The following is a 22,511-nucleotide window of genomic DNA, read 5'->3' on the forward strand; positions in this document are numbered from 1 at the left end:
AATACCATGGCTAATATAATGTATGTGGGGAAAAATATTTATTTAGCTGTAGGTTAAACAACCCAGTAAAAAACATAACAAGTGTTTGGGATGTAGATGGCACATACTGGGGAGATTCACATTGAGTATTGCAAAGCCCGTTTAAAGACAGGGGTGGGGGGGTATGCTTTTTTTTTAAACAGTGAGCTTCATCCAAAAAAAAAGACATTTGCAGGTCAAATTGAACGACTGGTTCGTCTCTCCTCCCTGTGCGTGTAACTTGAAGGATCTGCATTGCCCACAAGACCAGGAACTGCAGTTCCGACGTGGCCAGGGCGGGGCTAACGCGAGCTGCCCTGCTATTGGCGGGGGAGAATCGAATCAGATGACGTGAGCCCGTGTTTCCGGGGTTTCCCCTCTCGCGGGGAGGGGGGGAGGGGTTAGAGGTTACTGGCGGTCGTTGACTCTCTGTCGCTGCTGCTTCACTCTGGCGGCAGCGTGTGGAGGGAGGGCAGCGGCTCCAGGTAAGGCGCGCAAACAGCATTCTCACATCCTCGCCGGCCAAGTTCATTAACCGCGCCTTTAGTTTTTTAAAATTTATTAAATAGTGGAAATTTTTGTCATGTATTTCACCTCACTGAAGGTTGTGAGGAGATATCCGGGTGTCGCCTATGGAGGCTCAGGGTCTGTTAGAGCAGAAAATGTGCGAATTTTATTTATTAAAAAAAATATACATTAAAGAATATATAAAACTGGTCAAGTTTAGAAAGAAATGTGACGTGGGATATCATTGCGCATACGTGCACGTCATCTCAGGCCAGATCTGCATTAGCTGAGCTTGATCCTGAAGGACTTGCTCGCTGTGCTACTGATGACTGATTGGGTAATCTCTGGTCAGCCGGCACCAGGCGCCCAACAAACCCTCCCGGCTGCGGGAGGAGCAAACTCGGGGCCACGTTCTTCTGCACTGGGCCAACTGATGCATTCCGCCCATGCTGGGTCAGCTGTGACTCAGTGGGTAGCACATTCTCGCCCCTTGAGTCAGAAGGTTGTGGGTTCATAGTCCCCACTCCAGGGACCCCAGCACAGAAATCCAGGCTGACGCGGCGCTGAGGGAGTGCTGTACTGTCGGAGGTGCCCATCTTTCGGATGAGATGTTGAACCGAGGGCCCTGTCTGTGCGCTCTCTCAGCTTTACATATAAGATCCCGCGGCACTATTTCGAAGAAGAGCCGGTGAGTTATCCCCCAGTGTCCTGGCCAATATGTCTCTCTCAACCAACATCACGAAAAAACATATTATCTGGGTATTTTCACATTGTTGTTTGTGGGAGCTTGCTGTGGGCAAATTGGCTGCCGTGTTTCCCACATTACAGCAGTGACTCCACTTCAAAAATACTTCATTGGCTGTAAAGTGCTTTGAGATGTGCTGAGGTAGTGAAAGGCGCAACATAAATGCAAGTCTTTCTGTGCCAGAGCTGGGTACACATTCTGCCCATACTGTGCCAGAGCTGCACACAAGCGGGCAACATACTGACTGTGCAGTTTAGTTATAACCTGTATGCATATTACTGGGCGAAGCTATTTAAGGCTTTAAATCTAGCATTTTACGTGGCGAGCTTTGACTTATTCTGTTCCTCATAAAAGAATCAGAGAAACTTACAACGCAGAAGGCGGCCATTTGGCCCGTCATGCCTGTGCTGGCTCTTTGTAAGAGCAGTCTTACTTAGTCCCACATCCCTGGCTTTCTGTCTGTAACCCTGTAAGTTCGTCATCCTCAAGTACCTGTCCAACTCCCTTTTAAATTTATTGATGGAATCAACTTTCATCACCTTTTCAGGTAGAGCGTTCCCGATCCTGACAACTGAGTGGAAAAAATTTCTCCTCATCTCCCCTCTAGATCTTTTTCCAGGCGTCTAGTTATTGACCCATTGCCAGAGGGAATTTTTTTTCCCTGTTTACTCTATCCAAACCTCTCATCTTGAAAACCTCGATTAGGTCACCTCTTAACCTTCTCTGTTCCAAGGAGAACAGTCCTGACCTTGTCGAACCTCACCTCGTAACTGAAGTCTCTCATCCCTGGTAACATCTTGGTAAACCTCCTCTCTACCCTTTCTAATGACTTTACATATTTCAGCTTCTGCCCATTTTACCATCCCTGTCTGTCATCCTGGAGCCTATAACTATCCTCATCATGATCTCCTGGTATGTTGTCTCCCTGGTGCCAGGGTAAAGGGTACCACAGAGCGGATGCAGGATATTCTGTGAGGAGAAGGGGAACAGCCAGAAGTCGTGGTCCATATTGGAACCAATGACCTAGGTCGAAAAAATGTTGAGGTCCTTCAGGCAGAGTTTCAGGAGCTAGGAAAAACAGGACCCCAAGGATAGTGATCTCACTATTACTCCCAGTGCTACGTGCTCGTGAGCATAGAAACAGGATGATGGTTCCTGTTGAAGACTCCCATTGAGTCATCATTGGCTGATGAGCACATTATTTGACATTTTTGAGAAGTGTTCATTGTTTCCTCTCCCTTGTAGTTTTTGTAGTTTCCTCTCCCTTGTAGTTTTTGTAGTTGGGGTTTCAAAAGCCATTTTAAATTGAAAAGGTTAAATTACATTTTCCCTTTTCCGCCTCTCCTCTTCACCACCGCCCCCCCCCCCCACCCCAAAAAAAAATCCTCTGCACTTTAAATTTACCCTTTTATTTTGGCCTATTCGTATATATTCTTCTGTCTATGGTGGTCAGTCAGAGCAGCATTGGGAATATTGGATGTGTGTATGATTGTTGCTTCTAATCAGGTTGATAAGGCTGTAAAAATCTAGAATTCATTAGTTTTAGGCAGGCGATAGTGATGATCCGATATAAAACTTCAAATAAGACTGATATTAGCCTTTAGTATCATAGAATCTTACGGTACAGGAGGAGGCCATTCAGCCCGTCGTGCCTGTGCCGGCTCTTTGCAAGAGCTGTCCAGTTAGTCCCACACCCCAGCTTTTTCCCCCCAATAACTGAAAATTAGTCCTTCGTCCAAATTAGTGTGGATTTATGGATTGGAAACTGGACTGAAATAACAACATTCGAGCTGCTGGACATAGTTTGAAGATGTCCTTTGCACTTTTTAATTTGCATTTTGGGTAGGTAGAGTTTTTAATCGCCATTCTCACTGATCGAGTACATGTCCAATTGCTTGAACATTCCTGTGGAATCTGCTTCCGCCACTCTTACAGGTGATGCATTCCAGATCTTAACAACCCGAGGGGTGGGGGAAGCAAAACATTCTCCTAATTTCCCCTCTAGTTTTTTTGTCGGTTATTTTAAATCTGTGACTTCTGGTTACCGACTCACTAGCTAGAGACACAGTTTCGAGAGAGTGCAATGAAAATTCGCCACATTAACAACTTGCATTTGTGTAGTAAAACGCCCCAAGGCGCTTCACAGGAATCAGACAAACATTGACACCCAGCCAAAGAAGACGACGTTGGCACAGGAAGGCAGAGGTAGGTTTTAAGGAGCGTCTTAAAGGAGGAGAAAGGCGTGGGATGAATTCCACAACTTAGAATATTGCCAGGTATGAAGAAAAACTTGGTCTTTTTTCATTAGAAGAATGCAGATTATAGGGCGATTATGATAGAAGTGTTTAAAGTTATGAAAGGCGGGGACAGTAGATAGAAGACTGCTTCCAGTCGTTGAGGGGGGAAAGAACAAGGGACTCAAGATTAAATGAGATTTAGAATAGAAAATCTTCTTTGCACAGAGTTGTGAGGCTGTGGAATTCACTTCCATGCTCCGTGGTTGAAGCAGAAGCAATGCCGACAGTCAAGATTAGATTGGGTAGGTGGATGAAGGAAAAGGGATTGAAAGGATATAGGAGGAATAGGCTGGGTAAATGTTCGAAGTATTTGCTGGTGTGGAGGGTAAATGCTAACGTTGGGCTGAATGGCCTGTTTCTGTGTTGTAATTTCTAGGTATTCTTTGTGTGTTATATGTTTCTCCAATAATATAAACTGAGAGCAAAAGGTCAATGGCTGAGCTGATGGCCTTAAAATCAACCTATGAAAAGAAAGACTTGCATTTCTATAGCGCCTTTCACGAGCACCGGACGTCTCAAAGCGCTTTACAGCCAATGCAGTACTTTTGAAGCATAGTCACTGTTGTAATGTGGGAAACGCGGCAGCCAATTTGCGCACAGCAAAGTCCCACAAACAGCAATGTGATGATTGACCAGATAATCTGTTTTTGTTATGTTGGTTTGAGGGATAAATATTGGCCCCAGGACACCGGGGAGAATTCCCCTCTAGAGTTGGTAGTTTATTATTTGGCTCGGGTTTGGGTCTTTGTGGACATCTTGAGGTGCCAAGTGTAATATTAGAAGGCTCAGCCAGCTCGATTAGCTCTATTCAGCAATATGGGACCTGCAACAAGTCTTCCTGATCATCTGTCCCGGGCATTCTTCCTGAAAATGAACAGCTGTGATCTGAACAATATGCAATTTTGTCAAAGGGTGACTGAGTAATCAGCAAGTGTGCAGCTCGAGTTTGTGGGTCTTCATCTAGGCTTCAAGATTCAACTACAACTTTCTACTCCAAGCAGTTTTACTGAAGGTGCTGACTCGGTTGAGGGCTGTGGTTCCACAGGTGCTGCCCATTCTCTGCTACTTCATCCAAATCCCATTTTTGGGTGTAAGCCAACACTGCGGCTTGGCGGGTAATTTAAGTCTGGGGGACATCACCGCTGAGTGCAGTGTTGCCCTCGCCCAACATTCACACACATCCTTTCCAACAATAATCAGGAATGTTTTCCAAGTCCCAATTGCCTCGCCTTTTGGCCTTCCACAATACTTCTGCAGCTCTCTCCTCAGTCACTTCCTCACCATCACCTTTCATGTCCTGGACCCCAGTGAAACCTGTACTCTATCTCGCCCTCATCATTCCTCCGAGTATGGCCCCCATCTTTGGTGTCTCAAGTCCCAAGCAGCACAAACTTGAGGATATCTAGCACGCAACTGATTTAACGGTCCACTACTAGGTCTGGCTGAACCACATCCAGCGCAATCTCGCTGTTCTCCGTCAAAGCCACCCACTACTCCAGGGCTCCTCCTGGAGAGCAAAGAAACCCCCCACCTTCTGTTCCTTACAACCAACCACTCCCTTCTCTCCAGCATGTGTGAGGAGCTCATGAACTTCTTCCTTGTTGAGACCATCTGTTTAGCTGCCTCTGCTAGCCCTAACCCCCCACTGCCCAGCAAGTCAAATCTACCTTCCTGCCCTAGTCTTGACTCCGTGCGTTCTCTGGTTTCTCTCTCTCCCCTCATGCCCTCTCGGAGATCATCTTGTCTACGAGACCCACTTCCTGCTTCCTAGACCCCCATTCCTAGTAAAGTGTTGATCACCCAACTTCCCTGCCTGGCCTCCATGCTAGCTGACAATGTAAATGGTTGCCTCTCCTCAGGTGCTATGCCCTCCCTTTCAAAACCGCTGTCTTCACCTCACCCCTTCAAAAAAGCGCACCCTTGACACCTCTGTCCTTGCAAACTGCCACCCCATCTCCAACGTCTCTTCCCTCCAAAGTCCATGCCCCTCTTCCCGCAACTCCATTTGAATCTGCCCAATCAGCATTCTGCCCTGCCATGTGCCGAAATGGGCCTAATCTATAGACAACTGACATGCTCTGTGTCTGTGGTGCATTATCCCATGTGAAACTACCTGCAGCCTTTGACATCGTTGAGCACTCCATCATCCTCCATAGCATCGCCTTTCTTCTTCAACTCAGTTGGGTTGCCCTCGTTCATAGCCAGGGTATCTTTACAGTAGCTCCTCTTCTCAGGACTGCACAATTAGTTCCCGAGGGATCTTCCTTATCTACATGCTGTCCATTGGCGACATCATTCACAGACATGGGGTCAACATCCACTTGTACATCAGTAACATCAAGCTCTACCTCACTCGCCCTCTCCACTGCCTCTGTGTTGTCAGACTGCTGATTTGACATCACGTCTTGAGGCAGCTGCAATTTTCTTCATTAAAGATTGGAAAGACTGACTCCATTGTCTGCCGCTCCTGCCACCAACGCCGTACCCTTGCCAGCCATTGATCCCACCCCCCTCCCTGGCCACTGTCTCAGGCTGAACCAGATTATTCCAACCTACAGCTGAGGTTCTGACCCTGTCTCAGCTGTGGCTCTGGGTAGCGCACTTGCCTCTAAGTCAAAAGGTTGTGGGTTCAAGTCCCATTCCAGGTACTTGAGCACATAAAGCTAGGCTGACACTCTAGTACAGTGCTGAGGGAGTGCTGCACTGTCGGAGGTGCTGTCTTTCGGAGGAGATGTTAAACCAAGGCCCCGTTTGCGCTCTCGGGTGGAGGTAAAGGATCCCATGGCACTATTTCGAAGAAGAGCAGGGGAGATATCCCCGGTGTTCTGGCCAATATTTATCCCTAATCGACATAAAAAAACAGATTATCTGGTCATTATCACATTGCTGTTGTGGGATCTTGCTGTGTGCAAATTGGCTGCTGTGTTTCCTACATTACAGCTGTGACTACACTTCAAATAGTACTTCATTGGCTGTAAAGCGCTTTGAGAAGTCCGGTGGTTGTAAAAGGCGCTATATAAATGCAAGTCTTTCTTTTCTTTGTATCTTTTCCATCATGACGGCTGCCTATTTCCACCTTCATAAGATTGCCCAGCTCTGCCTGTACTTGTAGTGGAGACCAGAACTAGGGGGCGGGAATGTAAGATAGTTACCAATAAATCCAGTCGGGAATTCAGGAGAAACTTCTTTACCCAGAGAGTGGTGAGAATGTGGAACTCACTACCACAGGGAGTGGTTGAGGTGAATAGTATAGATGCATTTAAGGGGATGCACGAGGGAGAAAGGAATAGAAGGTTAGACTGAGATGGTGGGAGGAGGCTCTGGTGGAGCAGAAACACCAGCACAGACCAGTTGGGCTGCATGGCCTGTTTCTGTGCTGTACATTGTGTGTAATACTTCAGCCCATGTGCTGATGAAACCTTCGTCTGTGCCTCCAGATTCAACTTTTCCGGTGCTCCTCTGGCTGGCGTCCCATTCTCCACCCTCTGTAACCTTCAGCTCATCCAAAACTCTGCCCGTATCCTGTCCTGCACCAAGTGCTACTCCTTCATCACCCTGTCCTCGCTGACCTACAGTGCCTTCTGTTTCTCAAAAACCTCAGATTTCAAAATCTCATCTTTAGTGTATAAAACCTTTTGAGGCCATGCCCCTCCTGATCGCTAACCTTCTCCAACCCAGCTTCTCCATTCCTCTGCCTCTGGGTACTGGTGCAATTTCCCTTTCTGCCATCCCCTCCACCGTTGGTCATTGTGTCATCAGCTGTCTCGGCATCACACTTTGGAACGCCCTGCTTAAATCTCTCTGCCTCGCATTTATCCTTTCAGACCCTCCTTGCAATCCTTTGAACAAGATTTTGGTCACCCCTTCTAATATCCTTCTTCGGTTCAGTGTCCATTTCTTTGCTACGCCTCTGTTAAACAGCTTGGGATGTTTTTCTACATTTAAAGGCGTTGTACAAATGGAAGTCGTTCCCAATCCCAGGAGTGCAGAGGCAATTTGTAGGCCCCCTAACGGAGCTAACTTCAACCTAGGACTTTCCTGATCCGCATGGCTGACGACGGGTGGGGTCTTTCCCCACTGAGGAATCAGGAGGATTATGAAGAGTGCTCAGTAAAACCCTATCCTCAGAACACGCGGTTCTTTTATCACAGACATCATAATCTGGGTCTTGTCATGTTTGTCTCGTTTCCACATAGCTCTGCTTCAAGTTGCCACGAATGGATTCTCCTGCCATTTTGGTTGTCAGCAATGCAGCTCTTGGTGCTCGAGTTTTTCATGTCAGTAATGTTCACTGTGCAAGAGTTGAGGTTGTAATTAGTTTGTAAGCCATTGGTACCTTACAGTTGCCCTTGTACAGTTACAGTGTTCATCATTTGTACATTACCACAAAGCTTGAAGTAAATGGTGCAGCAAAGATTTTGTGACTCTGTCAGGCTTGTAAAGGTGTTTGTCACTTTAATTCAAGAGCCGTTTAAACAGAATGAACAGCCATTTCAGGACCAAAGCCTGATGTGCTGGCTCTTTGGAGTGTTGCATTTCTGAGTGTCTTATTCACAGTTGGACTTGTTTCTCATATTTTGTGATGGTGGTCCTGTGAAAAATTCAATCTTATTTTACGGCGCTGTTGTTCATTTACTCTTTGACCAGTTGTTTGCTTACAGTAAATGGACTTTCTGCCCCTCGGTTAGCTTTCTGACTATCCGGCACCAGTTTAATGTTGGTGTGGTGACAGGCATCTCCCCTTGACATTCAATGGCATTACCATCACTGAATCCCCCACTATCAACATCCTGGGGGTTACCATTGATCAGAAACTGAACTGGACCAGCCATATAAATACTGTGGCTACAAGGGCAGGCCAGAGGCTGGGAATTCTGTGACGAGTGTCTCACCTCCTGACTCCCCAAAGCCTTTCCACCATCTACAAGGCACAAGTCAGGAGTGTGATGGAATACTCTCCACTTGCCTGGATGAGTGCAGCTCGACACCATTCAGGATAAAGCAGCCCGCTTGATTGGCACTCCATCCACCACCTTCAACATTCACTCCCTCCACCACTGACGCACTGTGGCTGCAGTGTGTACCATCTGCAAGATGCACTGCAGCAACTCGCCAAAGCTCCTTCAACAGCACCTTCCAAACCCGCGACCTCTACCACTTAGAAGGACAAGGGCAGCAGACGCATGGGAACATCACCACCTACAAGTTCCCCTCCAAGCCACACACCATCCTGACTTGGACCTGTATCGCCGTTCCTTCACTGTCGCTGGGCCAAAATCCTGGAACTCCCTTCCTAACAGCATTGTGGGTGTACCTACACCATATGGACTGCAGCGGTTCAAGAAGGCGGCTCACCACCATCTTCTCAAGGGCGATTAGGGATGGGCACTAAATGCAGGCCTAGCCAGCGACGCCCACATCCCATCAATGAATTAAAAAAAAAAAAAAAAATTCTTGCATATTGTCTAACCTCGTACCTTATTTGATTCGTCAGCTCTTGATTTGTTTTGAATCGGTTGAACCTTGCTTCACCCGGTTATGCATTTGCTTGAACTGGATTTGCTGCTAATGTGTTAAAACCATCCATCAGTACCAGAGAATAGCAATGGTTGAGTAAACCTTTTGAGCAATATGACTTGAGGTGACTCACTCACCATCACTCATAATTGTGACATGTTAGGCAAATGTATCGAAGATTAATGGCCCAGAATTTCGGGTCGGAGGCTTCCCGCGGGTGTAAGCCTCCGACCTGCACTTACCTAGCGCGCCGGCCGTTGAGCTGTGGGCCCGCGTGGGATTCCAATCCTGGGCCTGCTCCAACTGCCGGCGCGCAGTGCTTGCGTATCCCGGGGGCGCAGTTAGTTCGATATGTCCCCTGGGATCACGTGGGCCATGGAGAGCCAATGGTAGCAGGGAATTCTTCATTCATAAGTTTGACAGGAAGAGCTGTCAAACCTATAAATACTATAAGCCCCAAAACATCACTAAATCTTCAAATAAAAAAAAAAATAAAAAAAAAATCACATTTTTAAAATAACTATAACTATTTTAAACAATTAAAATTTTTGAAAAAATTAATTACATTTTCTTACGGGGCTAAAAATAAACTTACCTTTCTTTAAAGTATTTAAAAATAATAAACCTGTGGAAAAAATGTTTTAATTTTAATTAATTCACCACTTACCTTGTGAAAAGCAGGCCTTGCGACTGCTTTTTACATGTCTAAATCCTGGAGACTTACCTTCCCGGGAAAACCTGCAAAAAAAACGTAAGTTCGATGCGCACGCGCTGCCTCTCCTGCGCATGCATTCGACTTCTGAACCCCTTCTTTCAGGGGAACGGAATTCTGGTTTCCCGCGCATGCACGAAACCGGCACTTCCATTGGGCCTACGGGTGAGTACCCTGTGCGTACTCACCCGTGGAGACCCGAAGTTCTGGGCCAATGCCTCTTAAGTAAATGAGGCTCCTGCAATGTGTGTATACAAACGGCCCACAAACATTGGTAATTTGATACAGTACTTCGATATTGTGTGCTACAGCATGAATTTGTTTATAACCGATGAATGTATTCAAGGGCCCTGTGAGGTTCTGTGATGTGGGAGTGTTTATTCTTTCGGATTCTTCCCCCTTTCCTTCTCTTGCCATGCACATCATGCACCATTTTGTGAGTTTTTCGATTGGTACAAATTGACTAGTTCTGTTACTATTAACATTGTTCTTGAAGACATTTTAACTTTCATCCCCCCCCCCCCCCTCCCAGAGATGAAGGGGTTTGACTTATGAGGAAAGGCTGAGCAGGTTGGGCCTATACTCATTGGAATTTAGAAGAACAAGAGGTGATCTTATTGAAACATATGATACTGAGGGGGCTTGACAGGGTAGATGCAGAGAGGATGTTTCCCCTCGTGGGGGAATCTAGAACTCGGGGGCGTAGTTTCAGAATAAAGGGTCGCTCTTTTCGAACTGAGATGAGGAGGAATTTCTTCCGAGGGTCGTAGATCTGTGGAATTCTCTGCCCCAGAGAGCCATGGAGGCTGGGTCATTAAATACATTTTAAGCTGGAGATACAGATTTTTGCAAGATAAGGGAGTGAAGATTTATGGGGAGCGGGCAGGGAAGTGGCTTTGAGCCCAAGATCAGCCATGATCTTCCTGAATGGCGGAGCAGGCTCGAGAGGCCAAGTGGCCTATTCCTGCTCCTATTTCTTATGTTCCTCCATCTGACTTGGGACTCCTCCCCAAGCAGACTATAGACAATCTGTAATGTGAGGGGACACGCGTTGTGAAACTATACCATCCGAACTATGAAGCAGCAGACTCCTCCTGGATCCACTCTGCTGCCTTTTAATAGAGGAGTTTTTATTTGTTGTAATAGTTACATCCATGCAAGTTCTTGCGAACAAGCAGAAATCTAGACTCTTCAAATGAGCATTATCTGGTTTCAGAGCTTTATGCATATCCTTCACCAGTGTGTGAAAGCTTTGCATAGCCAGAGAGGGCAGGACTGGCTCTGTGGCACCTCGCGTTACCGGAACAACTCTGAGCTCCTTGCAGTAAATCTAAATGTTCATATATTTTTGTCTTTCACAATATAGCCCACTGCAAACCAATAAATTTCGGATGATTTAGTCAGTGTTAGCGCTTTCTAAATTTTTGGCACGTGCTACAGTATCGAGGACAACTGATACTGAAACTTAAGTCCAGCTGTTCAAGGCTAGCTGAAGCTCTAATCTGTCGGTCTGTCACTCTGGAGGTTAGAGTTGGCTTTCAAGGCAAAATCTATTTTGTAAATTTATGCTTCAGTGTTGCAGAATTCAAGGCACAATCATTGAAAAGGTCTAGGATAAGTGAGGTGTGTGCCTGCCTGTGTGTCATCAATTTATACCTAGTGACCGCTTCTGAAAATTTGCATCCAATAATCATTTATATATTTATACCTAAGCAAACTTGTTGAATGGGTGTGAACTCCATGCTTTGAACAACAATGTTAATGACGTATTGAATGAGCCCAATTTGTCTTGCTTTAGTTTATGCGCCAGAAATTTAATTTAAAAGCATGAGAAAGCGTTACTTAGTCTACTTCAAACAGGTACCCAAATAAAATGTGAAGACCTAGAATAAATGGGGAGTAAGGATCTGGGAGGCGGGGCTCTTTACTGCTTCTTGGATCAAATTGCTTCCAACGTTTTAGCTGGATATTGCTACGTTGGCTGTAGTAGGCAAAAGTTCACCCTGAAGGGACTGGATTTGTTGCAGCACAAACTATTTTAATGAGATTTTTTAACTGTAGCACAGGACTTAATTGGTACTATGATTACATACTGCATTACTGACCATGTCATTGCATCTTCTTTTAACGTGAATCTGCACTTTGCTGTTGTTACATTCCCCCTTTTTTTTTAAATATTTGCCTTTTTGAAAATCCTCCCCTTCCTAAATCTGCAATCTCTAAGGAAGCTGCAAATGATTTGTGTCCGGATCTGGCGATTTCCGTACCACACGCAAGTTGTGTAAATTGCTAGATGGTAATTTCCACGAGCAGACACACTCTCTGAACTGAAACCTGCAATGTTATTCTCTGGCATATTTGAGTTTGCTCAACCCAGGTCTAACGATTAACCCCAATAGTGAATTGTTTACTGGAGCACGTTGGATGTCCATCACATCTATTGGCTTCTTGATGAAGGGAAAACGATTGCACAACCGGGCCACTTTAACAGACAGAATACAAGAACCGGATTCAGCCCACGAGGAGTCAATATTCCTCTTTCAGAAAGCTGTGCGTTTTCAGCTGCTTGGAATGTAGAGTGCCATTGGAAGAATCGACTTTCTCTTTGGTATCCTGGTAAGCCGCCTGTAACCTTTTGGGCTGTGGTGTTACAAGTAGAATACGAGCCATGGGCATTCTCGGAGTCGGGTGTGTTTCTGCCAGAACTAACGACTGGTGGCCAGAACTGGGATATTTATCCCACGGAGCTACTTTTAGAATGGGCAAGCAAACAACATGCCAGAGGATCACACTTTGACTAACTGACTTCTGACTGCCAATTTCCTCCTCATAACATAAGAATTAGGAGCAGGAGTAGGCCATACAGCCCCTGGAGCCTGCTCCGCCGTTCAATCAGATCCTGGCTGATCTTCTACCTCAACTCCACTTTCCTGCCCTATCCCTTGATTCCCTTAGTGTCCCAAAACCTATCGATCTCAGTCTTGAATATACTCAATGACTGAGCATCCCAGCCCTCTGGGGTAGAGAATTCCAAAGATGTGAAGAAATTTCTCCTCATCTCAGTCCTAAATGGCCGACCCCCTTATCCTGAGATACTGATTCCTAGTACTAGACTTCCCAGTCATGGGAAACATCTTCTCAGCATCTACCCATATGGTAGCATCATTGCATACCTGTTTTCACAGTCTGACATTATAGTTTCGTCTGACAAATAGCATTAATTAGCATTTTAAATGTGTTGCGCCAAAGGGAATTCTTGTCATATTTCTGGGCAGCCACCCTGCTTGGTTGCATTGATGTAGCGTGCCTGCCCAACTATTTTGTACTTCAGATCGTAGCTACTTGAAGATCCTGTTTTTTTAAATCGCCATGGTGAATTATTGCAAAATACATTCACCCATTCTGAGCTAAACAATTCTATCATTGTGTGACAATCTGTACAGTGTGGTGAAGTGAAAACGACTTTGATGGCTAGTAAGGGCATGCTGTGATGTTGGAAGTGCCAGGCAATGACTATCTCCAACAAGCGAGAGTCGTAACCGCCGCCCCTTGACATTCAATGGCATTACCATCGTTGAATCCCCCACCATCAACATCCTGGGGGTCACCTTGACCAGAAGCTTAACTGGACCAGCCACGTAAATACTGTGGCAACAAGAGCAGGTCAGAGGCTGGGTATTCTGCGGTGAGTGTCTCGCCTTCTGACTCCCCAAAGCCTTTCCACCATCTACAAGCGTAAGGAGTGTGATGGAATACTCTCCTCTTGCCTGGATGAGTGCAGCCCCAACAACACCCCAGAAGCTCGACACTATTCAGGACAAAGCAGCCCGCTTGATTGGCACTCCATCCACCATCTTAAACATTCACTCCCTCCACCACCGGCGTACCATGGCTGCAGTGTGTACCATCTACAAGATGCACTGCAGCAACTCGCCAAGGCTTCTTCGGCAGCACCTCCCAAACCCGTGAACTCTTTCACCTTGAAGGACAAGGGCAGCAAGCACATGGGAACACCACCACCTCCAAGTCACACACCATCCTGACTTGGAAGTACATCACTGATGCTTCATCTTTTTCTTCTGGTTCACCTGCAATGGCTTCTCTTCCTGCTCTCACATCGTTACCTCTTGTGTCCCCCAAGGATCTATCCTTGGTCCCCTCCTATTTCTCATCTACATGCTGCCCCTTGGCGACATCATCCGAAAACACAGCGTCAGTTTCCCCATGTACGCTGACGACACCCAGCTCTACCTTGCCACCACTTCTCTCGACCCCTCCGCGGTCTCTAAATTGTCAGACATCCAGTTCTGGATGAGCAGAAATTTTCTCCAATTAAATATTGGGAAGACCGAAGCCATTGTTTTCAGTCCCCGCCACAAACTCCATTCCCGAGCCACTGACTCCATCCCTCTCCCTAACATCTGTCTGAGGCTCAACCACACTGTTCACAACCTTGGCGTCATATTTGACCCTAAAATGAGCTTCCGACCACATATCTGCGGCGTAACTAAGACCGCCTATTTCCAGCTCCGTAACATCACCCGTCTCTGTCCTTGCCTCAGCTCATCCGCTGCTGAAACCCTCATCCATGCCTTTGTTAACTCTAGACTGGACTATTCCCATGCACTCCTGGCTAGCCTCCCACATTCTACCCTACATAAACTTGAGGTCATCCAAAATTCAGCTGCCCGTGTCCTAACTCGCACCAAATCCTGTTCACCCATCACCCCTGTGCTCGCTGACCGACATTGGCTCCCAGTTAAGCAGCGCCTCGATCTCAAAATTCTCATCCTTGTTTTCAAATCCCTCCATGGCTTCGCCCCTCCCTATCTCTCTAATCTCCTTCAGCCCCACAACCTCCACCCCCCCCCCCACCAAAGATATCTGCGCTCCTCTAATTCTGCCCTCTAGAGCATCCCTGATTATAATCGCTCAACCATCGGTGGCTGTGCCTTCTGTTGCCTCGGCCCTAAGCTCTGGAATTCCCTGCCTAAACCTCTCCACCTCTCCTCCTTTTAAGACGCTCCTTAAAACCTACCTCTTTGACCAAGCTTTTGGTCATCTGCCCTCATTTCTCCTTATGTGGCTCGGTGTCAAATTTTTTGTCTTCTAATACTCCTGTGAAGCACCGTGGGACATTTTACTATGTTAAAGGCGCTATATAAATACAAGTTGTTGGTGGTTTTCGTTAATAAAACAACCACAAGTTTAGAAAAAAAAGGAAGACTTGCATTTATATAGCGCCTTTCACCACCTTGAGATGTCCCAAAGTGCTTTACAGCCAATTAAGTACTTTACAACAGTGACTACACTTCAAATGTAGGAAATGCGGCAGCCAATTTGCGCACAGCAAGCTCCCACAAATAGCGATGTGACGACCAGATAACCTGGTTATTGATGTTCGTTGATGGATAAATATTGGCCAGGACACCGGGGATAGCTCCCCTGCTCTTCTTTAGATTTATAGTGCTGTGGGATCTTTTATGTCCACCTGAGCGAGCAGACGGAGCTCTTGGTTTATTGCCTCATCCAAAAGGCTGCACCCCCATCAGTGCAGCACTGCATGGAGCGTCAGCCTAGATTTTTGTGCTCAATTCTCTGGAGTGGGACTTGAACCCACAACCTTCCGACTCCGAGGTGAGCGTGCTGCCAGCTGAGCCACGGCTGACACCAGTTTGGAGAAGGCTTTGAGATAATTTATACAGGACTCTGTTAAGACCATATTTTTAACTGCGAGCAACCGACGGTGGGATTAACGGGCTTGGTGGAACGCTGACGATGTTCCAGTTGCTCGCGTGTACTTCCTGCAGCAAGCCCGGATGTGTTGCGTTCACGCTGCCTCTATCTTGTTTTGCTTTGTGTTTTCTGTTCAGTTAGGTTACTCATTTTGTTAATCAGCGGAGGTTACTGTAGTTTTTGAATGAATACGCCCAAGAGAAACATGGTGTTGGAGCTTCTACATGCTGTGCTTCCCGCCACCTGGCGAGGGACAGTTTCAGCGAGGGTGTGGCTCTGGGCTGTTCCTCTGTCTCTTGGACCTCCAGCTTCAGAGCAGCATTGGGAAACCCCCTGCCCCATGACTGGGGTGGAGAACCATGGACACGTAGGCAAGAGTGGGAAAAGAATGCTTGTGGTGGTGAGGATTTGCGCCTCTTCCCTCCCCCAAAGAAAAATCCCCTTCAGGATAAGTCTGCCTAACGAGTTTATGCAGCAGCGTGCATTATATAAAAAACATTCAGTTCTGTCTTCTCTCCAAAAAAAAAAAAAAAAAAATGTAAACAACCCTTTCTTTGTTTAAAAATTGCCTGGTTGAGGCTAGAAGGCTGACGTTATGTCCAGACGGTCCTGGAAACTTATCCGTTGTTCCGAGAACTGGAACCTTGAACCTATTTTGGAAGCTATTCCCAAAAAGTGGTGCGGCTCATTTCATAAAGTCTGGATTAACCCACAGTTAAGCAAATAATGAATCGCTTCCCCCCCCCCCCCCCCCCAATGGCCTAATGGGTAGAGGCACGACCTGGTGTACTACTCAGACAGACACAAGGACAGGTCCTAGGTTCCATTCCCCGTCTGTGCTGAAGTAGTTGATCTCGCTTGGAGCAGGGTTTGAGGTGCTACAATTGATCTTGCCTCCCTTGGGCAAGGTAGAGGAAGAAAAGGAAAATGAACCAGAAGGCCCCACTCCTGATGGCTATCCAGTGACCCTCTGCTGAGAGTGTGGGAGTCCTTGGATTCACCTTTGCTCTCTATATAGTAAATAATCTAGGCTCCCATGAAGGAGAGGTACCAGTGAGCTGGCAGTGACTCCTTTGGAACCATACCCGGCATGAGTTGGCATTGTTGGGGATGAAAAGTCTGCTCTCGCTTGGCCACATCAGCCATCTTGTATGAGTTGTCATGAGGCAGACTTAGAGACATTCTCTCATGTGGGGAAAGTTACTGTTTGTAATAATTAGCAAGTGGTTTTAAGCAGCTTGATTCAGTTAGAAAAGTGTCTCTGTGGCAGGGCTGACCCAATTAATTCCTGAATAATGTCTTTCAGTAACATTTGACTTTTACAATGGAAGGAAGGTTTAGTGAAAGTGTGGCCCCAGTGGGATTTGAATGCAGTGAGTGCATTAGATGATGCTGTTACTGTGACAACAGGGCCGTAGAACAGATGTCCTTTCCCGGGTTTTGCACTGCCTCGCACGTTTCTCTAGGCTGTAGACTCCACCACAGAGTTTGACTAGTCCCCTCGTTTTCGGCTGGTGTTGTGCATCCTTACTTTCAGTGTCGTTGCCCAGTAAAGATGCTATATAGATGCAAGTTGCTAATCTGCTGAATAACCCCAAACTCTCTTAGATTCGCATCACTCAGTGCTTCGAAATCATGACCTGGTATTTCCCCACCCCCGCCTGCCCGCCCATCCGTGGCGCCTTGGTGCTTTTTTTCATTCGTGGCCCAAGATATGTGTGAAAAGAGCATTTGCTTTATTGTGCTGAACTCGTGGATATCGAATGTCCCAATTATTTGACTAGCCTGTGATGTAATTTGATACGTGTAACTTGCAGGCCATTTTACACTTTGGAATTTGGTAGAAAAAAACATCCTTGTTCTTGTGGATCTGGTGGGGTGAAGAAGGAAAAACTGCAATTTTATTTCCTGTTTTGAATTCCCCCCCCCCCCCCCATTTAAAACATGGAAATGTGTGCAGATGAATCACTTACTTAGAACATTTTTGGCATATGGAAACTGTATGATATGGTGCACACGTTTCATGGACTTAAGACATTCCTTTTCAGCAGGAAAATTAAGTCTGTTCACGTTATTGCTTGAATCGTATTAGTTTTATATCGGAGTAGTTGGCCAAACTGTCGCTCATCTGTGTGGTACTTGGAGCTGTTCACCGCCCACTTCAACAGGAGGTGATGCAGCATTTTTGAAATCCATTGTCAGCTGGTGAAGTTAGAGAGTTTAACATTTCCCGAAATGTTGGTCATCTTTCTAATTTACCTAATACACCAGATACACAAGATTAAGTCTTGTTCAGCCTAAGCACTGATCCTTGCGGCACCCCAGTAGTTACAGCCTGCCAACTGACTCGTTTATCCCTACTCTCGGTTTTCTGTCTGTTAACCAATCCTCTCTCCATGCTAACCCGATGAGTTAGGCTGATCGAGTTAGGGAGGAGGCTCGAGTGGAGCCTGGACTGGTTGGGCCGAATGGCCTGTTTCTGTGCTGTTTATCCTATGTATGTTTGTTCAGTCTTGCAACTTAGTGAATAGCATATTAACTTCAGTTTAGTATTTGCGTGGCCAATTCTATCTCCTTCACCTCCCCAATCAACCCCGTCTTATACGTTTGGTAGCGGCTTCAGCTGATTTGAATTGACAGCAGTCAACTTGTTCAGCTCCCTTTCAGAGGCGAAGTAACTGTGGCTGCTGTTTAATTTGAACTGCTTGTAGTTTTAAAAATGTGCAGGCATTGAATACTGCTCCCGGCATATGTCCTCATTCTGGACCCGGTACTTGATCACTCATTGTGCTGCTTGTTTACCTGCAGTTATCAAATTACGTTACCTTTTGTGTAACTATTGTTGGTAAAATGAGCACTCAGTTGTTGGGCAAATGTCCTGCTGCAGGGTGTGGTACAATTCTTATTCCGAGTCTCTGCTGAGGTAGCCAGCGGAGGTGCAACATTTGGACTCGATGGCCCGAGACCCGAGAGGGAGGTGAGAAATTGTGCTTTCAACTGTCAAGGTGCAGGTGAGGGCAGGATTAGCTGTGCTGCTTTCCACAATCGAATAGCCTAATGGTACTCTGCATTCCGCCTGAAGCATGGTCACTTGGATGAGGTAATGGAGGGCTGCTGCCTCCTCTGAGTTGCTACGGAGAGCAGAGCGGTAAAGGGAGAAACTTGACGGGGGAGTGGGGAAGAGCTGCCTCCATAGATTGATTTTATGGGATATAAGGTCGAAAAATATTTCTAGTATGGTAGCTGGATATTCATATTGCAAAAGTTGTACCAGTTGACCTGCAAACCACAATCTGAGATTTCAGTACAGGAGGTGGCCATTTGGCCCATTGTTCCTGTACTAGTGCATGCTCCATTTTGGAAGATCCTTCTTCAGTTCCATTTCTTTGCTCTTTCTCTCGAATATTTTTCTGAAGTGTTTAATGTGAAGCTTAAAATAGAATAGACCAAGAGTTGTTAATTGTTTGTCGATACATATAGTGAATAGCTTACTTACTGGTAATGCTGCAGTGTAACCAATTGTTCCTACGTCCCTATAGACCTTTCTGCTAAAAGTGTGTGGGGGGGGGGGAGGGGAAACTTCCCTAAAAATGGTAATGCCAGGAATATTAAGTGGCTAACAGTAAATAAGGGGGCAGGCAAAGAAAGGGATGCTGATATTTCTGCAGTTGGCTTGTGGTTTGCTTACTTTGTAATTAAGCTGTTAAACCATCCGATAGAATTGCTCCTTTGTAGCTCACTGCCAGCCAACCCTTGTTGCATGTATACCATTAATCTAGACCTTTGCAATGCACGGGAAATCATATCCGTGATATATGAAGAATGATGCCCGAGTGGGTGTGCTGCTTGCTTTCTTAATCCTTGCCCATCAGTTGATGGTCTGAAGGAGGCATCTGCCTGACATTCTTACTGCCTATCTCTCCAGGCAGTAGCAGGGGGTGGGAGGGTTATCATCGGTCATTCACTGCACTGATGATTCAGACAGGGAGAGCTGCCAGTTTGTGTCTTGTATCCGCTATGAGACACATGTGGTAAAGTGAGTAATTTATTGAGAAATGTATGCAGTATTTGCCTGAGATTTTGAGTGGCCAGTGGAGTGTGATGTGGTAGAATGATTTGTTGAGCGTTCCTTTTAGATTTTGATGAAATTGTTGCTGTCAGGGTTGAAGTGGGAGGGCTCCTTGCCGGACAAGGTGTGCGAGGAATATTATGACAAGGCTGCACTTTTAATTACTTTGGTCATACATGTGTAAGTTATAGATGCAGTTTTTAATATCGGCTAGTGAAATTCGTACCTACAGGTGTTCGGGTTATAAAAGGTGTGATGTGCAGACTGCACGGGATTTTACAGGTGGTATATTCAGAAGAGAAGTTGGCAACTCAAGTCAGTTTTTTTTACACAATGTCTCTTTTGCGTGTTTACATTATCCTCCCCCTCCCCTTTGTAAAATGATGTGTATCTAGGATAGGGTATTGGCTTTGCACAGTTTGCATTTTCTGCTTCCTAGGCTTTCTTGACAAACTCAAAGTACTGTACTGTGTTGAGATGCTAATGCCCCCCAAAAAAAGTTGTTGAGTTGGAATAATTTGGAAGGGAGTGTGTGTTGATGAAGATGGGGTGATGATGTCTTTGAGCGGTTTGCGAATGTCATCTTTACCCTGAAAATGTACACCGCTCTCCACGCCATCAGTTTTAATGTGGATATGGAATATTGGCATAGGTTTTGAGATTGTGACTGTGGTCAGTGAAAAGCACAAGGCTGATGCTGATTGACAAAGCAGAATGAGCTGAAACAGTCAAACCGAGGAATACTGCTGCAGCATCGGATGCAATTCGATTAATTCCCATATTGCAGTTTGAGAGCAAACTTGTAGGAAGATTGTGAGCTGCTTGTGTTCGAGCCAACGGGTTGTGTGCATCTTTAATTTTCCTCAATAGGTTTGGCAGGTCTGCTTTTTAACTTGTCAAGAGATAGAAAAGCTGTGTGTAATTTCCAGCTTGGAAAAGCATGTCTGCTTTCAAAAGGGGTTATATAAAGTCAGCTATTCTTGGAGCAGAACTTGCTTTTTGCAAAACCCCGAACTCTTTCTTTGGAGACGTTTAAAGGCCACAGTTCCAAGCCACAAACAAGTTTTCTTGAACTATGTTTAGCCCGCAGGGAGATTTAAAAATAAAACTTGCGTTTCATATTGTTTTAAATCGATTACAATTTATGGGATTTTTGAATATTGGTTCAATCTAGTGTCTTGGTTAGATATGTAGCACAAGGATTGTCTTGGCAGCGGAGGACGCGGAGAGGGAAGGGTTTAAATGTACTACGGCAAAAGTTATTTTCCAACGGCATATTTGATCACTTAAAATATGTAAAGAGCACGGAGTTGCGTGTTGCTACTGCAGCGAATTGAATTTGCATGCTCACTGACTGCTTGACGCAGTTAGCAAGTGGGAAGAGTGGTGTCTGCGATCTGCACCTGCCGGCACTGGGTGGGATGATGTGTGTCGTACAGAGTGGGGTGAGCGGTAAGCTGCCTGCCGATTGGCTGGGCAGGCAGCACTCGGTCGCTGGGGGGAGGGAGCAGAGGAGACGGGGGGGGGGAGGAAGCAGCCTTATCTCCAAGCAGGGAAATCAGATATTGAGCAGGAATCGGCTGTCGACCAGCATTAGGCAGATTCATGAAGAAAAATAAAACTCTCTATTCACTGCCGTTAGCTGAGCAATGAACGACTGCTGTCATAGCCCAGTATTTTAATAAGTCATGAAAGATGTTCTTCGACGATATCACAAGATAATTCCGGATGAGGAAAGCCATTCAGCTCATCTTAGTTTGTTCATCCAGAAACAACGTTGTACATTTAAATCCCCATCTCCTGCCATATTCCATGCCAGAATATCTCTTTCGCTGCATGCTATACATTTCTGCCAGGGACCCTGTGTGTGTGTGCGTCTGTATGTTTATATATTTAAAATATAAATGCAAATATTTAAAAATTACTGTCAATGTTGACCTATGAAGTATCGCTGTAGCAGCAGCGCTGTCACTCCAGGTGTCCTGAATTATAAAGGGATGACGGGCCTGGGCTGTCACGTTTGCTGAATGCATTGAAGCATATTTAAGGACCGAGAACGAAATAAATGCAAACCCCTCGAGTGCAAACACTGATCACAATTTAGCGGTGTAATCTGACGTACATGGAAAGTGCCCGAGTTGGGTTTTTTTATTCTTAGCTTGAGCCTTTTGAATTGTCACCTTGGAATCTCGTTCATAACCTCGACAAGATTTCATTAAAAAAGAAATTTGCTATCTTAGATTCCTCTTCGCTTCCACAGCTTGCCCTGTGAAAAGACACTTCATGCCACGTATCCTTGAGTTGGATGCTGTGACCTCTGCAGGCCAGCTGCCTGTGTCAGTTCAGGGTTCTGTAGTAAGTGTAGAATGAAGTGCGGGATGCTTTTACTCCCCCGTGGCGTCCTTTCTCCCTCTTCACACCACCCCAATGTTAAACAGCAGGACGTGTGCTTTAATCAACCAATCGCATCGTGCAGACTGTGGGTGATGCTAAAACTATTCTATGGGCTCCGGGTTCAGATTACAATACTACATAAATCACAGGAAGAAAGTCAGAGAACTGGTTTTCAGATATCTTCTGAATATTCTCCTCCCCTGCCCCCCCCCCCCCCCAAAGATTGAATTGCAGGGTTTTTTACACGCTCACTGTGCCAAAGCAAGAATCTTCCTAATGACGTTAAAAAGTTGCTGATGCAAACTTTGCTTGAAAAGTGTGAAATTATAGATGTCACTGCTGCAGGGTAATGACCCAATTCACAAGCAGACTTTGAGGGAGGTTTTGCAGTTCCAAAGTAGATTAATGGGAGTCTACAACTCTTCGGTTAGACGGCGCTGTGATTATCTCTTCAGTGTATCCTGCTTATCGATAAAAAGACAAGTTCAAAATTGTCACAGTTGTGGAAAGAAAAAT

The 22,511-nt window shown here is 45.8% G+C and overlaps 1 protein-coding gene across 2 annotated transcripts in view; it reads left to right on the plus strand.

Annotated features, from left to right (window-relative positions):
* The first annotated feature begins 415 nt into the window (after nucleotides 1-415).
* The window catches only part of acsl4a (acyl-CoA synthetase long chain family member 4a), an 83,035-nt gene continuing 60,939 nt past the window's right edge, over nucleotides 416-22,511 (plus strand). For both annotated transcript variants that reach the window (XM_086000174.1, XM_086000194.1), the window contains exon 1: nucleotides 416-503. The gene's annotated coding sequence lies outside the window, so the exon portion shown is untranslated. The remainder of the gene's footprint in view (nucleotides 504-22,511) is intronic.

This window comes from Somniosus microcephalus, chromosome 1 (assembly GCF_052327205.1).
Source record: "Somniosus microcephalus isolate GS21.2 chromosome 1, FLI_Smic_1.0, whole genome shotgun sequence".
Lineage (NCBI taxonomy): Eukaryota > Metazoa > Chordata > Chondrichthyes > Squaliformes > Somniosidae > Somniosus > Somniosus microcephalus.